Raw genomic sequence first — 18,132 nt, forward strand, 5'->3', positions numbered from 1 at the left:
ACATACTGTTTGTTTCACCCAAGGCAGCTGATTGGAACGTTTGGAGTGCACTTTGTCTACAAATATATATATATAATAAATAAAATATTATAATATTAATATACCAGCAGGCATTAGAGAACTGACAAAAATGGCAACGTGTAATGGACTTTTATATGGTGAAGTAAAATGAGATGCACCATGGGACATGGTATCTGTACATCTGATTGGATCAAATATTGTAATTTTGTTATCATGTCTGTGAGACCATACTGACTCAAGTTATGTTTGTGTGATGGACTCTGATTGGCCGTTCCTTACTTAATGTTTCATATCTTAGTAACTTCCATACACATACCTCTGGGGGGTGCTGTTACTATATTTTTCATGTTGACTTATTTGTAACTCATGGGACTGTTATGCGGATATGTGTGACGCAGATTTAATATACGTGATCCGTTAAATATTAATTTTACATTTGATCTCTATTTGATTTTTATTAAATATAATCCAGTCACAATCAGTAAATGTTTTACACATTTCGATGTTTAATATTGATCCGGTTATTTAATATAAATAAATTTTATTGGAAAATAGTAAACATTGTACATAGTAACATAGTAACATAGTAGATAAGGTTGAAAAAAGACTGAAGTCTATCGAGTTCAACCTAAAAAATACATATTGTATGTATTTATTGTTTATTAAAGAAATATTGTGACTTATTGTGAAGTATTGACATTGCTCTATTAAATGTAATTATAATGCACATCAATTGTGTGCTAGTGCGTGGCATTATACTATTATTTTTAAAGATGCGAATCTCGTGTTGCCAGATACGTTTCCCACGCTTTATTTCTGAAATGCGTCATTTGTATTTATAATGGATGGAACTTGGATAATCTTTTTATAAATTTTAAAATCCACGTTTGTTCATTATTAGTAAATAAACCTCGAGCTTGTATTTGTCTGAACTGCTCACATATGTTATTGGGCAACATCTTTATTTTTAAAGGGATATTACGACCAAATATTTTCTTTCTTGATCCGGAGAGAGAATACAGTTGTAAAAATGTTCAATCAACTCAATCTATTTAGATTATTCTTTAGATATCCTATACAGAAGAAATAGCAATCCACATGGTTGAGCTAATCACACAAGGCATCTCTGTGCATCCACCAATCTTCAGCTACTGAGCATATCTAGATATGGTTGTAAAGGAAAGTATATCAAAATAATAAAGGGAATTAGATAATATAAGTACATTTTAATGTTTACATCCTGAAAGAAACGCTTTTGAATTTCCGTCCCTTTAATGAGCTAATATGCCATCTTTAAATTTATCAAAATACATCTGTCTAAACATTGTAAATATGCATTGTTGCCCACCCACAGATAAGTAGATATTTCCCAGTAATGCTTTGCTGATCATAAACCTATGCATCTCCATTTCTCAAACTTAGGATAACATGAGAATAAAGCATATTTGTATTACCTTCTGTATTGTTTGCCCCACTGTGAATGAAATATCTTCCAATGGCTGTATTTATATAACTTTACCTTAAAGGCACATTAAGCTATATGTTCTTTCCTGATTTAGATGGATAATACAATGTTAAAACAACGTCAAATTTTGTTCTATTATCTCATTAGCTTTTATCTCTTGATATTCTTTCCTGAAAATCATATCTAGATAGGCTCTGTTGCTGCTGATTGTTGGTTGCACATAGATGCCTTGTGTCATTGTCTAACCCATGTGCATTGCTATTTCTTTAACAAAGGATATCTAAAGACTGAATCGAATTAGATAATAGTAATAAATTTAAATGTTGTTTTAAAAGATTTGTATTATCTCTCTGAATCATTAAATTACATTTTGGTTTTAATGTCCCTTTAAGGACAAAACCATTAGGAATATATGGAGTTAACATTGTAGAAATAAACTAAACTAAAAGGAAATGGAAATACCTATAGATATGTGATATCTATCCAACAGGTAAAGAGTATAATTGCGAGAAATTATCTTTGGATATATCTATTTTTAACTGACCCTTCAAATAACTCCACTAGAGCTAAAAAGTAATCAATATGGTATACAATAACTAGCTTGGTATAAATGTGAAATTATCTTAAGTTTTTTTAAAGATAATTTCTAACATATTACCTTAAAAATAATTAAGGCCGAATAACCTATATTTAGTGTAAGAATGTTTTTCGATACCTAAGAAAGATTATAGAGATTAGAATGTAAATCTAACATTAAACTACACTGTCACTTTAATGTAAGTTAAACACTTTCATTTCTTAAAAGTGAAATGAACAAAGTTGTTCTGTATAATTTATACTACATATCCTCGTCATAAACATTTTATGATTTTAACATCTATAAATCACACAATAAAAGCATAGATGGATGTATTTAACTCCAACTTAGATTTTGTAAGATACTTGACTTTAACATTATCTGAATAAGCTGTGTTGATATTTTTCATTCAATACATTAAACAAAATTAGTATATTTGATATCAGGCATGTGCTTGTAAAATAGATGACTTCTTCTTATCTTACTGTGATAAAGATATGTCTCAAAGAATATGTTTTTTAAAAAAAAAAGTATAAAAAGGAGTAGAGCCACTGTTTAGATAAATAAAATGTCTTTTATTGAACCAAGTTAAAAATTCAGAGAACAGCAGGAAACATCCCAACAGAAAGTAGGTGTAGCACAAATGCTGACATGTTTCAGCCCTCAGGCTGTAATCATAGCATGCAGTGCTATCAAGAGATGTGTCTTAAAACAGGTAACATGATACCTGATTGGATCCAATTAAAAATGGGAGTAACACCTACAAATCTTAACAAAATTTAATTTAACCCATGAATGCCTGATGCCAAAGCTAAACATTTTTCAACAAAGGATAGAATAGAGAATTCTATTCTACACGGAGGCATCGGTCCTCACTACAAAGACAGCATCCCTCACATTGAAGCTGAACTCTTTAATATCAGAAAGGAAGGATCATGAGACAGGTACCTGTAGTATCAAACTTAATTGCAAGAGCACTACCTTCCAAAAGAACTGTGCCAAAAGCAAAGAAACACGGACATTATCAATGTTTAGAGTAAACATTGTACTTGTGTGGAAACATTTGCGCTGATTTAGCGCTACCAAATCCCGTATTAATAGGAAACAAGATTGCATTGCTCTATACCGTTGAACAAGAAAATATGTTCTTAGCATTCTAAGCAGAACTCTTTATTATTATAGATGTGTTAGACGGAAACTGTGATATATTAGTTTAGCTGTTTCTTACATTATGTGACAAGTTAGTCAGAGTAGTTGCTTTTTTAGATTACTTACATTGTATATTAGTGATTGGCCAATCATATTTTTTACACTTTGAATTCTTGTATAAGGTACAATTTTTAAATTCTCTTTTATACGATCATTATTGCTATTTTTTTTACATATGTATAGTGATATCTTTTGGATCTCTTTTAACATTTGTTGAAGAATAAAATTCTTTATATTTTTCTATATATTGTGCTCTCTTTTGTGGGTATATCTGCCTGAATTGGCGCTTTCTGATTTAATATAACGTTTCTTGTATGTCTTTTGTCCTGGGGATTTAGGAGAAATATCCCTTTAAATCTTAAAGCATTTATATCCCTTTTTTGCGCAGTCTGTATAACCCATTTGTGAAGGGAGGAGTTCCTGTGTGGGGGTGGAGACTAATGGCAGCATGTCTCATGTCGGCGTTCAGGTTGACTGCTAACAACACATCCCACTCTTATTGCTCCATAGCCCCAGATCTATGTGGTGCAGAAGGGCCGTGGCAAGTGTGATTTTGCTGGAGAAGGAACTCGTAAAGGCCAACTTGGTCTGCGGTTTTTACCGCATTTCTATCTCAACACTGATCCAGTTCATACCCCCAGAAACAACTTGAATGAGAGAGGAAAAAGTCCATGCTCTACCCTGGTTGTAGAATTGATGGATGGTATTATCCCTACCTAGATAAGCTGAGTCTAATCTAGGGTTCAAGAGTAAAGTCGGGGGCCCTGCAACAACACAAATCTTACCGGAGTAGCAGAGAGTGTGACGCCGGGACATTGAGCATCGCCTCCTGGATCGAGAGAGTGCGGTGGCTAGGAGGACGGCGGAGGGATCCGCTTGCAGCGCCTGGGAGTAAAGTGCCGGAAACATGTGCGATTTCCGTCCATTGGATTGAGGACCGGCCATCAGAGACAACGCTCAGTAGTCAAGCAGCAATCCATGGCATTGTAGCAGATGGCGTCTTCACAGCTGAAGGTCGGCCCGTTGTAAGGAAGACATCCTGGTTTTGTCTTTCAGAGCCCGCAACTATAATGGACTGTGCTGATCTTACATAAAATTGTATCTCTTTTTAATTATGAAAGAAAAAAGCTGACTCTGCTAATGCTAATATATAGCTTGCTATATGGGAAAGATCTCTAGCAAACGCTCAGCCTAATCTGGTGATTACTAAAGGCCAAATATTATTTTTTTGCCTGACATTGGAACTTAGTGGAAAAAAGAAAAGAACTGAACTAATGACATTATTATAACAATCTTTGCTTACTGGTATATCGTCATATTAATATCAGTACAAAAAAAAAAAAAAGCTTTGATAGTACACTATAATCTTTTTTCCTACAAGATTTAAACTTGGTTGCGGGACTTAAACTGCCCTTGATAAAATCCTATGTGTGGGCCATATCGTACAATTGTAAATGCATAGCCATTTGTGTAAGCTGTATAAACCCTTAGGAAATGCATTGCTAACTTTGTTTATTTAAAGGTACGAGGTATCGCGTATAAGTTTCTTATACTGCTTAAAGATTGTTAAAAATTGCCAATACACTTGTTATAATGTTGGCATAAGGGTATCTTAGCTACACTCAGGTTATATATGATTTCAGTTACACAGGTTATAGACAGGTTATAACCAGCAATTTAACTCACAGTCTATAAGAACAGTTATAAGGTAAAAGTATACAACTCTGAGACTTGTATATATATTTAAAAGGGGCAGGTATTTAGTTATTAGTGTTTCATTATCAGATGATGCCGTTTGGCTATTTTTCCTTCTTTTTTCTTTTTCTGCTTTTTTGCTAATTATTTATACACAAGGTACAGGTCAGTGGAAATTAGCAAAGTAAATTGGTTTTGTTAGATCATTTTGCCTAATTTTTGTAACACTAAGTTAAGTAATCACACACGCTTTTAACCCTTCCATCACACACACACACAAAAAAAAAAAAGCACTATTCACTGGGACAATTTCCCTGAGCTAGGCAGTAAGATTCTTTACTGGATTTATTCACGTCACAATGTGTATAGACACTCTCCAGTAGTGTCCCTTCAGTTTCCTTTTCACTAATAATTGTATTTTTCACTTTTTGATTGTTTTTCATCACTTTTTTTCACACTATCAATGGAAAAATTTATCACACAGGCAAAAACGAATTCTCCAAAAATGCCAGCCAAATCCAAAGATAAAAAAGCCAAGACGGCTGATAATAGTGTAGAAAATATACCTGAAATTACTTCTTTAACTATTGACACTCAGGCCCTTATTAGTCAGCTAGCGGCTATTTTTTCACCACAATTCGACTCTATAAAAACAGAGTTAGGAGTTATCTCAGCCGATATAGGGACACTTTCAACAGAAATAAAACAATTTGCAGTAAGACTTTCCGAAGCTGAAGATAGGATCTCATCACTAGAAGATCAGGCAAACATGCAACACACATCTATACATAAACAAGAGGCTAAGTTAAAAAGTATGCAATTGCGCCTGGAGGATCTTGAAGATCGCTCCAGTCGCAATAACATTAGAATTATTGGTCTACCGGAATCTCCGGAGTTTGAGGATCTTTTGACCTTTTCTTCTACTACTCTGCCACAGGCGCTGGATATGCCTACACATTTGGTACCCTTGGTAATTGAGAGAGCGCACAGAGTAGGCTCCAGGAAGCCTGTCATTAATGGGGCCACCAGACCTAGGATGGCCATCCTCAAGCTCCTGAAATTTCAGGACAAGATTGAGATCCTTAATCTCTATAAAAAAAAAGAGCCTTTGATATTTGCTAACAACAAAATATTGTTGTTCCAGGATTTCTCTGGTGAGACCTCAGCTAGGAGAAAAGTTATGGCTCCGTATTGTATGCAACTAATAAATAAAGGCATTAATGCTTGGCTGAGCTATCCGGCCAGAATTATAATGAAAGATAATGGTAACAGGCAGGCATTCAATGAAACAACTGAGGTAATTGAATTTTTAAAGAAACTGGGATAATGATGAAATGTTAATACTTGATGTTTAGTATTCTGAGAGTATTGTTAAAGATAAGAAATCCAAGTTTTTTTCTGGATCAGTTTTTATTTTCCTTTTTCCTTTTTTTCCCCTTTTTTTTTTTTTTTTTTTTTTTAATTTTCTCTTCCTCCCTCTCCCCTCCTTTTTCCCTTTCCCTTTCTTTCCCCAGGGATACATTGGTGATTATTAATATAAGTAAAAAATGATAGCGGAAATTAGGATGTTTTCCTGGAATGTGGGGGGTATTAGTTCACCAGTGAAACGTAAATTGATTGTTAGAACTTTAGCTGGGCTTCAGCCTGATTTGGTGTGTCTCCAAGAAACACACCTTAATGAGATAGAAGCAGTAAAACTTAAGACCAAATGGGTCGGGGAGGTAATCTCCACTAACGGTCCTAATAAAAAGTGCGGAGTAGCAATACTACTGAACAAACAATTAGACTATAAGATTATAAAAATAGAGGCCGATCTCGAAGCCAGATTTATCTTACTTCAAATAATGGTTAAAAACATAAAATTCATAATCTGCAACATTTATGCTCCCAATAAACTTTCATCAGTTTTCTGGGAAAAAATCCAAAACAAGGTATTTCCGTTTATAGGGAATAAGTTAATTTTATGTGGAGATTTTAATATGACATTAGACCCATCAATAGACAGGTTTTCACGTAAAAATATACGGCTAGATTTGGAGTTTTGTCGGTAACGACCCGAAAAACTAACGCCGGCTTTTTTCTGGCCGCACCATAAAAATAACTCTGGTATTGAGAGACCACATAAAGGCTGCGTTAGGCTCCAAAAAAGGAGCGTAGAGCATTTTTAACGCAGCTTCAACTCTCGATACCAGAGTTGCTTACGGACGCGGCCAGCCTCAAAAACGTGCTCGTGCATGATTCCCCCATAGGAAACAATGGGGCTGTTTGAGCTGAAAAAAAATCAAACACCTGCAAAAAAGCCGCGTTCAGCTCCTAACGCAGCCCCATTGTTTGCTATGCGGTAACCCTTCCTACGTCTGCACTTAACACTCTAACATGTACCCAGAGTCTAAACACCCCTAACCTTACACTCATTAACCCCCAATCTGCCGCCCCCGCTATTGCTGACCCCTGCATATTATTATTAACCCCTAATCTGCCGCTCCGTAAACCGCTGCTACTTACATTATCCTTATGTACCCCTAATCTGCTGCCCTAACATCGCCGAACCCTATATTATATTTATTAACCCCTAATCTGCCCCCCACAACGTCGCCTCCACCTGCCTACACTTATTAACCCCTAATCTGCCGACCTGACCTGAGCGCTACTATAATAAAGTTATTAACCCCTAATCCGCCTCACTAACCCTATCATAAATAGTATTAACCCCTAATCTGCCCTCCCTAACATCGCCGACACCTAACTTCAAACATTATCCCCTAATCTGCTGACTGGAGCTCACCGCTATTCTAATAAATGTATTAACCCCTAAAGCTAAGTCTAACCCTAACACCCCCCTAAGTTAAATATAATTTAAATCTAACAAAATTAATTAACTCTTATTAAATAAATTATTCCTATTTAAAGCTAAATACTTACCTGTAAAATAAATCATAATATAGCTACAATATAAATTATAATTATATTATAGCTATTTTAGGATTTATATTTATTTTACAGGTAACTTTGTATTTATTTTAACCAGGTACAATAGCTATTAAATAGTTAAGAACTATTTAATAGCTAAAATAGTTAAAATAATTACAAATTTACCTGTAAAAGAAATCCTAACCTAAGTTACAATTAAACCTAACACTAGACTATCAATAAATTAATTAAATAAACTACCTACAATTACCTACAATTAACCTAACACTAGACTATCAATAAATTAATTAAATACAATTGCTACAAATAAATACAATTAAATAAACTAGCTAAAGTACAAAAAATAAAAAAGAACTAAGTTACAAAAAATAAAAAAATATTTACAAACATAAGAAAAATATTACAACAATTTTAAACTAATTACACCTACTCTAAGCCCCCTAATAAAATAACAAAGCCCCCCAAAATAAAAAAATGCCCTACCCTATTCTAAATTACTAAAGTTCAAAGCTCTTTTACCTTACCAGCCCTGAACAGGGCCCTTTGCGGGGCATGCCCCAAGAAATACAGCTCTTTTGCCTGTAAAAAAAAAAATACAATACCCAAGCCCCCCAACATTACAACCCACCACCCACATACCCCTAATCTAACCCAAACCCCCTTAAATAAACCTAACACTAAGCCCCTGAAGATCATCCTACCTTGTCTTCACCTCACCGGGTATCACACCGATCCGTCCAGAAGAGCTCCTCCGATGTCCTGATCCAAGCCCAAGCGGGGGGCTGAAGAGGTCCATGATCCGGCTGAAGTCTTCATCCAAGCGGGGCAGAAGAGGTCTTCCATCCGATTGAAGTCTTCATCCAAGCGGCATCCATCCGGAGCGAAGCGGCAGCATCCTGAAGACCTCCACCGCGGAACATCCATCCTGGCCGACGACTGAACGACGAATGACGGTTCCTTTAAATGATGTCATCCAAGATGGCGTCCCTCGAATTCCGATTGGCTGATAGGATTCTATCAGCCAATCGGAATTAAGGTAGGAATATTCTGATTGGCTGATGGAATCAGCCAATCAGAATCAAGTTCAATCCGATTGGCTGATCCAATCAGCCAATCAGATTGAGCTTGCATTCTATTGGCTGATCGGAACAGGTAGTTTATTTAATTAATTTATTGATAGTCTAGTGTTAGGTTTAATTGTAACTTAGGTTAGGATTTCTTTTACAGGTAAATTTGTAATTATTTTAACTATTTTAGCTATTAAATAGTTCTTAACTATTTAATAGCTATTGTACCTGGTTAAAATAAATACAAAGTTACCTGTAAAATAAATATAAATCCTAAAATAGCTATAATATAATTATAATTTATATTGGAGCTATATTAGGATTTATTTTACAGGTAAGTATTTAGCTTTAAATAGGAATAATTTATTTAATAAGAGTTAATTAATTTCGTTAGATTTAAATTATATTTAACTTAGGGGGGTATTAGTGTTAGGGTTAGACTTAGCTTTAGGGGTTAATACATTTATTAGAATAGCGGTGAGCTCCGGTCGGCAGATTAGGGGTTAATAATTGAAGTTAGGTGTCGGCGATGTTAGGGAGGGCAGATTAGGGGTTAATACTATTTATTATAGGGTTAGTGAGGCGGATTAGGGGTTAATAACTTTATTATAGTAGCGCTCAGGTCCGGTCAGCAGATTAGGGGTTAATAAGTGTAGGCAGGTGGAAGCGACGTTGAGGGGGGCAGATTAGGGGTTAATAAATATAATATAGGGGTCGGCGGTGTTAGGGGCAGCAGATTAGGGGTACATAAGGATAACGTAGGTGGCGGCGCTTTGCGGTCGGCAGATTAGGGGTTAATAAGTGTAGGTAGGTGGAGGCGACGTTGTGGGGGGCAGGTTAGGGGTTAATAAATATAATACAGGGGTCTGCGGTGTTAGGGGCAGCAGATTAGGGGTACATAAGGATAACGTAGGTGGCGGTCGGCAGATTAGGGGTTAAAAAAATTATTCGAGTGTCGGCGATGTGGGGGGACCTCGGTTTAGGGGTACATAGGTAGTTTATGGGTGTTAGTGTACTTTAGAGTACAGTAGTTAAGAGCTTTATAAACCTGCGTTAGCCCAGAAAGCTCTTAACTACTGACTTTTTTCCTGCGGCTGGAGTTTTGTCGTTAGATGTCTAACGCTCACTTCAGAAACGACTCTAAATACCAGAGTTAGAAAGATCCCATTGAAAAGATAGGATACGCAATTGACGTAAGGGGATCTGCGGTATGGAAAAGTCGCGGATGAAAAGTGAGCGTTAGACCCTATTTTGAGTGACTCCAAATACCAGCGGTAGCCTAAAACCAGCGTTAGGAGCCTCTAACGCTGGTTTTCACGGCTAACGCCAAACTCCAAATCTAGGTCATAGTTAGTAATAGACAAAGTGCTAAATATTTTCAGAGATTCCGCTATAAATTAAAATTAACAGATATCTGGCGAATTCAAAACCCTGACATTTCAGTATACACATGTGAATCTAAAGCTCACAAGACATTTTCTAGGATTGACTTATTTTTGGTCTCTGAGTCGTTATCTATCTGGCAATCAAGGGCTGAGATAAGGGAGATTCTGATATGGGACCATGCAATAATTTCATTAATATTCCCATCATTGAAAAAAGATAAGGTTAAAAAATTGTTTTCCTCGTTTTTTATGTTCTGAACCTAGGTTTCGGTTGTGGTTACAATCAAAATGGCAGGAGTACGGTTCCAATAATATTGAATATAGAAATAAAGTTGAAACTTTTTGGGAGGCCTCTAAGACGGTTCTAAGAGGCGAGATTATGGCTTATTTAAATGTTCGAGGGAAGAAGATGAAATCTCGGGAGGTTACTTTGGCAAAGAGAGTGAAGAATGCTTACATATTAGTACAGAATGTTCCCTCGCAGAATAATTGGGATGACTATATTGCTATTAGAAAAGAGCGAGATCTATTTCTAAAACAGCAATCCCAAACAGAGGAAATTAGAATAAATCGGCATTATAAAGGGTTTCATGGCTGCTCGGCCAAACATTTGGCTAATCTCACTAAAAATAGGAAGAAAAAAAATCTTATACCGGTCATCAAAGATAATAAGACCAGACATATGGAAACTTCGGAAATTTGTAAGGTTTTTGCCTCTTATTATCAATATATATATTCTTCAGTTAAGACTAACCCTTATAACCAAGAAGTATTTTGGTCTAAAGTGGTGACGCCTAAGATTCAAATTGAAGATTTGACAATGCTTAATGATCTTATAACTAGTGTAGAAATTAGTAAGGCCATTGATAAATTGAAACTTAATAAAGCCCCTGGCCCAGATGGATTCCCTGCGGAATTCTATAAATGTCTTAAGGAAGATTTATTACCGGTATTAGAGAATTTATTCAATGATTATTATACAGTAGATAAACCAATTTCATCCTACTTTTCAATGGCCAACATCTCTCTTATATTGAAAAAGGGGAAAGATGCGGAGGATCCTGGCTCTTATAGGCCAATATCGGTTTTAAATTCAGATTATAAGATTTTAGCCTCTATCTTAGCCGACAGATTATCATCTTGTCTGCAGAAACTTATTCATTCTGATCAGACGGGGTTTATGATTAACAGAAATGCCTCTAAGAATATACGGAAATTAACTACATTGTTAGATTTTACATGAAATGAGGAACAAAAAACTAGTTCAAATAGGGGAAGTGATATGTCCGTCCTTACATTAGACGCAGTCAAAGAGTTTGACTCCATAGTATGGGAGCATCTTTTTATTTCACTCAGGAAATTTGGGATCAACGGGAATTTTTTGCAATTTATTCATAGAATTTACTCGAAGCCTATATCATATGTATTAGTAAATGGGATGGTCTCACCTAAAATAATACTTCAGCGGGGTACCCGGCAAGAGTGCCCATTGTCCCCCTTGCTATTTAATACAGCACTAGAGCCACTTGCGATACGATTGAGAAACAGTCTAACAGGGATTGCAATAGGGTCACTTCGTCTAAATACGCTGTTATATGCGGATGACGTTCTGGTATTCCTAGAAAATACACAGCAATCTATTCCAATTTTGATGCAGTTATTAGAAGAATTCAGCTCATTTTCAGGCTATAAAGTGAATACGGAAAAAAGTGAGTTGATGTTTATAGGGAAAGTAGCATCGAGGTGCCCCAACAATCCATTTAAAGAGGTAGATTCTGTTAAATATTTGGGTCTTGTACTACATAAGAATCCGAAACATTGGTACATAGATAATTATGTTCCTTTATTTTAAAAAATTAAATTAGATTTGCAACTATGGACCTCCTTTCCTATATTGTTAACCGCGAGAGTGAACTTGGTTAAAACCATTATTTTTCCACGCCTTCTTTATCCAATTCAAAATTTACCTTTATTTATATCTAACCAGGATCGAAAAAATTTGTACTGATATTTCTCTAAATTTATTTGGCAAAATAAAAAACCATGTATTGCATTATCCCGGTTAATGCAGAAATCATGGGCTGGTGGTTTATCACTTCCAGATATCAGTTTATATAATATTGCAGCGTTGATAAAAATCGCAATTGATTGGCTGGCAAGAACAGATATATTCTCTTCTTTTGCACAGGAGTCTCTCCTGATACATCCCTTCGCACTATCAGCTATATTACATTGTAAGCCGCGACAATTACCTTCTAATGTTTCTGCACTTATAACATTCAAGAATATAGTTCTTGCGTGGCATACATTTTGCAAATTATTAGAAATAGATTTTTCCTTTTCAGAATTTCTTCCTATTCAGGGTAACTTGTTATTTTCTCTTTTAAGTTCTGGGCCGAGAAGGGTTTAAGTCGGATATGTCAATTAATAGGCTCAGATGATTTAGTTCTAGCGGGAGAAACTTTGTTTTCACTTTATCAGTTACCCAGATCAGATTTATTTGCATTTTTTCAGATACAACATTTTATCGCAGCACAGGACTGGAAGTTTCCCATATCTATTGCATGGTCTGATGTCAGGGTCTTATTACAAAGATTTGTGGCGGGTGTTACCTCAATTTCATTAATATATGATATTATGCTCTCGAAGCAAACGCAAGGTGTTCTAAATAAGATTTGTGGGTTTTGGAGCATGTTAATTCCGGACATAGATCAGGACAGAGTAGCACAGAGTTTCAAGACCCTGGATAAGTGCAAAGTCCCCTCAATGTGGAAGGAATCACATATGAAACTTATAAATAATTTCTATTTATATCCAGCCAAACATGCCAGGTTTTACCCATCTAGATCAGCTTGCTGTCCAAGATGTGCGTATATGGAAGCGGATCTATTTCATATGTTTTGGGCATGCCCTGGGATAAATCAGCTCTGGTTGAAACTTATATATTGGTTTAATAGTATTCATGGGGTATCTATCTCTCTCACGTTTCAGGATATTATCCTATAGATTGAGATTTCGAGTAATCAAGATAGGTATTGGGTACGTTCATTGAATACCTTAATATTAGCTGTAAGACAGTGTATCCTAAAAAATGGAAAGCAAAAAAAGGGCCTGTATTCTCTGAGGTTCTACATGTTATTCAAGATCAAATTATTTTTGAAGCATACCATCTACAGGATGCTTCAGAAACTAGAATTAAGAAATTTTTACTTGGTTGGTATGCTATTATTAATTCTTATCTTATACCTATACAAAAACAGATTTTATCACCTTTTTTGTCCTCAGTTAGTTTTGCAGAGATGGTTGTATTAGACCTGTTTCCACATTCATGGATAACAAATGCTGCTGAAATTCAGTATTAACTGTATCAGGGATTAGGGGAAGGAGGGGAGGGGTTTTTTTTTGTTTGTTTTTTTTTCCTCCTTTTCTTCTTTTTTTTATTATTTTTTCTGTGTCTCCTCACTGCAATTTGCTGCGAGGAGCCAGTTACAAAAAGGCCGAGAAATTATTGTCATATGTTGGGTTGTGATGTCTGTTAAATTATTTTTGACTTTATGCTTATATGTGACAACAAAAGTGATTTTTGTTAATTGTATTTATCGGCTATGAATAAAGATATATTAAAAAAAAAAAAAAAAAAAATTGTGAAGGGCAACATTGAAACCCATGGTCGTTCCTTGGAGCTGGAGTTGTCATATGTGTCCTCATATATCTACGGGCAAAACTTTTTCCAGTAGTCATACAGGTCAAATATTTGAAGTTGATTTTTATGCAAACTGCGGTGCCACATCTGTAATTTATCTCCTCATTTGTAACCTTTGTAAGTATCAATATACTGGTCAAACGTCCAGAGTTATTCATAAGAGATTCAGTGAGCATATGAGGGATGTCAAGAATTTTAATAAAGACTCTGCGGTGGCCAATCATTTTAATGGCTATCATTTTACTAATGTTGCAGATATGACTACTAAAATTATTGACATAGCTAAAATCCCCATTAGAGAAAAAGGAATTATATTATTCTGGATGTTAAAGCTCAAAACCAGATCACCTTTGGGTATGAATCGTGAATGTGATATCAATTGTTTTATTGACAAATAATACAGTCTGTTTTTCCCTTTTATACATATTTGTATTATCTTTTCTTCTGTTTTTTATTGCACATTATTTTGTATTTAGATTATTGTACTATTAGGATTTGGTTGTTTTAATTTAATTTATTTTTTGCTTACCTTTTTTGCATATACTATGGGGTTTCTGTGTATCTTGATTGGGTCAAATAAAATAGGCTCTTTTTTTCTAAGCCAATCATTTTTCAGTATCCCCTATAAATTGTCTCTGCTTTAGGTAACCAATAAGTCTATGAATAAGTGCCTCTAGGGGGCATGAAATGCATCAGGCGATCATGTTTGTTTGTCTGCCTGCCTCCTCTGGCTTTACCTATGTGCTTACAGCGTTGTTGAAGCTGTATTTTTACTATTTTTTTAATAAATTGGATTTTTTTTATGATATCTCTTGAGTACCTGCATCTTCTATTCTTCTGCATTCTGGCTTTTGTGGCTTGATTCCGCCACGCTACGGTACTTCGTTTCCTCTGGACAATAAAGGCTGACCTTTATACGGATTTACTTCCGCTTTAACCATGCTGTGATTCAGATGCTGCTTGGGCCGACGCCAACTAACTGTCCTTTTCAGTTTTCAAATATGGTGGGGTTGTCTTCTTGTTTTGGTGTTGCAGATCACCTTAACTCATTATTTATCTGGCTGCTATTTTATATCTAGTGTTGTGACGCCACTATGTTTTTATGTAATGATATATTTTGATATGTTTTATGATCTTTTGTAAAATCATTTTGTCATGAATTTAGGGTTGTGGGATATTGTGGGATTATTTCTAATTAATTCATTTATATACAAAAAAGTGCTTGATCGCCTTTCTTTTTGCGGGACAACAATTTTTTGTCTCCAGTCTCTCTCTGTTAATTTGTTGAATATATGATAATGAGGTTCTGCACTGATTAAAATTGAATTAATAGATTTTTGAGTATAATTACAAAATCTTCCTTAATGTATGTGATACTTTCATTATTTATTTTCTTCCCTATTCCAGTAAAAATTGTTATTTTTCTAAATTCCACTGAGTTTCTATTAAGTAATGGGATTTGGGACCACAATGTTTTAACTTAGCTTTCCCCTCATCTATCCTTCCTGCTGAGGACAATTAGGGACAGATATAAAACAGGCAATAAAATAGACTGTTCATACAAGACTGTGTGGAACATAGGATTATCCAAAAGGGTTTCCGTACAGACTTGTTTGCACAAACAGGGATAAATAGAAAACTAGATTAAAGGGACATTAAACTGCTGAGTACAACTACAGTATCAGGGTTGCTATTGTTTTTCTTCCTGTGCCCTTACATTTATTAGTTTGTGAAGCTCTGCATCTTCACAATGGGCGCCGCTATCTTGAAGCTTATATTTGTTATTTAAATTTAAAACTGTACAAAAAACTGCAAAAATGTAACACTTCTGCTCTCTATTATGTGAGCTAAAGTGAAGTGAAAGATACAACTGTCCAAAAGCCAGATCTGTAAAAGTGCACTGCTTCTATCCTATGATGCAGCAATACACAAGCTACAAGATGGCGGCACCCAGTATAAAATGCACAGCTTTACCAGCTGGATTCTATAATGAGTTAAAATAATAGAACGGTTTTAAAGAGAGCTGCAGGTACAGGAGGGAAAACAGTAGCAATGTGGGTAGTAACCGTGCTACTATAGTTGTACCCAGGTGTTTAATGTTCCTTTAAACATTGGCGGTGCTCTGTAGAAATTAACTAAAGTACTTTTTAGGAACTAAAGATTTACACTTAAATTTCAATATTTAATATCTAAAACAATTGTAACAATACATCTACATATTTAGTCTAAGGCAAATGTATATGTCTATTTTTGTTTTTCGTGCCACACATTGTAATAGGGATAGTTACCCCTTTTGTATTTTTCCCCGTGAGAGCTATTATATATTGATTCTTTTCTTTTTTTGCTGGGCCCTGGACTCACCAGTATTTTTTTATTGTTTTCCTTTTTAAATGTTTTTACCTATGTTTTTAACTTTTTATTAATAAAGGTTATGTTTTATGTTTTATGAGAATAATTATATGTTATATTTTGTAAAAAAAAAAAATTCTACCTCTGAGTGCTTCGGGGATATTTCTTTTCTGTCTCTCATAATGTTTTGTATTACATTTCCTTGCATCCAGCACCGCCCTGTTGGGCAGTTTCTCTTTTGTCCACTAGGGTTACTTATTTGAATTTCCACCAGTCTCTCTTTTGTTATTTAAAATGTATATGTCTATCAGTATAGAAACAGGAGGTACAACATTATCAGTATATCAGTATAACATTATCAGTATATCAGTATAACATTATCAGTATATCAGTATAACATTATCAGTATACAACATTATTAGTATATCACTTCCTATTACTGCTTTACTGTTTCAGTGCTTAATATTCTGATATCTTCTGTTGTCTCGAGTGCCATTGCTATCCCAGTGCACCTGTGATGTCATGTTCTGTTTGTGACCTCATGCTCTGTGATATCAGTGTGGTTGATATATACCATGCTGTGTTGTACACAGTGTCTCTTACAGACAAGAGAAACATCACAGGCAAGGGAAGTGGACTTTGGCAGAGGTATGAAAATTCAGATAGCCACTTTCTAATATAAGGGTAGATTTTATTTTATGTTTTCTTATTAACATCTATGAGTATTAGGTAATCTCTTTAAAATATGTTTTTCAGCCTGAGTAAAATGTTACCAACAATCAGTAATTTTACATTTGTATCATGTGTATTTTACTGGACATTCATTCTGCTGTTCAACAGATCTCCCTCATCATAATAAATCTATAACTTCTGCTAGACTTTCTATATGTCAACAACTGTATAATTCCCTTATTGCCTCACATAATTATATAATGGGGAGTCTATTTAAGTCCATTATACAAGTTATTTGAAGTACTTGGTAAGGGTTTTTGGAAGAGTTAAAAATTCATTGTAATCCAATGGTTTTGTCACCATTTGTTTCCCCATGTGCTATATTTAGCCCCTTGCCAATGGTACTGCAGTCAATTAGAACATTCTTTTCAAACAGGTTTTTGCATTATTGTTTGATTTCCAGTGTAATAGCTTTAACTGCTTTAAACTGCATTTGGATCTTCTGTATGGCATATCAAGACAGTTTGCACAATTTTTTTCATAACATTTATGCTTCTTCCTGTGCGTATTTTATATGCTGATAAGAAGGGGCATTTCCTGAATTAATTAAAAGTTACAAATGTAGTTTAAAATCACATTTATTATTGGAATTAAATGGAACCTAAAAATATTTTTCATGATTCAGATAGAGCATATAACTTAAAACAACTTTACAATTGACTTTTATTATCTAACTTATTTTGTTCTTTTGGTATCTATTGTTGAAAAGCATACCTGTTTAACTCAGTAGCAGCAATACAATACTTTGAGTTATCTAGTGTTTGCTGACTGCACATATATGCCTTTTGTCATTGTCTCATCCCATGTTTTCAGAAAGCTCTCAGTAGTGAATTGCTGTTCCTTCAACAAAGGATACCAAGAGAATGAAGCAAATGTAATAATTGAAGTAATTTGGAAAGTTGTTTAAAATTGTATGCTCTATCTTAATTCTGAAAGAAAAAATGCTGGGTTTCATGTAATTTTACGTTTCGGAAATTTATATATCTCTTTGGTTTACT

The sequence above is a fragment of the Bombina bombina genome, chromosome 2 (assembly GCF_027579735.1).
Source record: "Bombina bombina isolate aBomBom1 chromosome 2, aBomBom1.pri, whole genome shotgun sequence".
In the NCBI taxonomy this organism is placed as follows: domain Eukaryota; kingdom Metazoa; phylum Chordata; class Amphibia; order Anura; family Bombinatoridae; genus Bombina; species Bombina bombina.